This window comes from Tupaia chinensis, unplaced genomic scaffold (genome assembly GCF_000334495.1).
Source record: "Tupaia chinensis unplaced genomic scaffold, TupChi_1.0 Scaffold000558_1, whole genome shotgun sequence".
In the NCBI taxonomy this organism is placed as follows: Eukaryota; Metazoa; Chordata; class Mammalia; order Scandentia; family Tupaiidae; genus Tupaia; species Tupaia belangeri.
The window spans coordinates 1,458,530-1,459,436 of NW_006160070.1; the positions used below are offsets into that span (position 1 = coordinate 1,458,530).

General features: G+C 70.2%; 1 protein-coding gene across 1 annotated transcript in view; it reads left to right on the forward strand.

Moving 5' to 3' along the window:
• CDH4 (cadherin 4) overlaps positions 1-907 on the forward strand; it is a 397,589-nt gene that overhangs the window by 364,819 nt on the left and 31,863 nt on the right. The window lies entirely within an intron of this gene.

The following is a 907-nucleotide window of genomic DNA, read 5'->3' on the forward strand; positions in this document are numbered from 1 at the left end:
CCCTGGCCACACCGAGCCCCATGGCTGTGGGGTGTAGTGGGGATCCGCACTGGTGACAACAGCCCAACCCCAGCCGTAAACACCCTCTGCCTATCCGCGGTTGTGCAGCTCGCGATTCTCGACAGGTGGTTTGGGCTGTGTGGGCTGGAAGGTGCTCCCAGCCTGGGCCGGGTCAGTCTGTCATGTCGCCATCGGTGGCAGGGGTGGCCCCACAGCTGGTCTGAGGGGGAGAGGAAGGGCTGGAGACAGAAAGATGGACGGGGGGACACACAGGTGGGGGTGGAGGACGAGGGGTGGAGCCAGGATGGACAGATGGAAGACGGAGGAGGGCGGACGGAACGACAGAACCGCCGGCTGCCTCCCGCTGTCGGCCACTCGTGTGGAGTAGGCTCGTGGGACCGGGGCCCTCGCGGGTCCGCATGCCCGGACGGACTCCCCTGGTCTCCGAGGAGCAGGAGTCGGAGCCGTCGGTCTCTCGGAGGGCCTTCGCCGTCTTGGTCCCCAGAGCCCTTCCTCCCACAGACCATGACAGGTGGCCGTGGCGCCACAGAGCTCCCCTGCAGGCCTGTCCTCAGCTGTCACGGAACGGCGTGGACGCTGGCGCAGGGCCACGGTGCCCAGGCACCTCGCCGACTGTGGCCTTGGGCACCCGTGAGCTGTGGGAGGCCTGGGGAGGCGGGGCCGCGAGATGCCAACGCCCTGGCTGGCAGGTGCCCGCCAACCCCTCCCCTCCCTCCCCCCGCGCCCTCCGCTCGCTGCGCCGCATGGCCCGGGGGCAGGCCGTCTCCTCCGATCTCCGTCTGTGGGCTGGCCTCTGGAAACTGCCCTCCCTGGCCGTCTAAACAGGCGGCCATGCCCAGGGGCACTCTCCTTGTCTCGGACGAGCGGCGGGGCGGGCGGGGCGGGC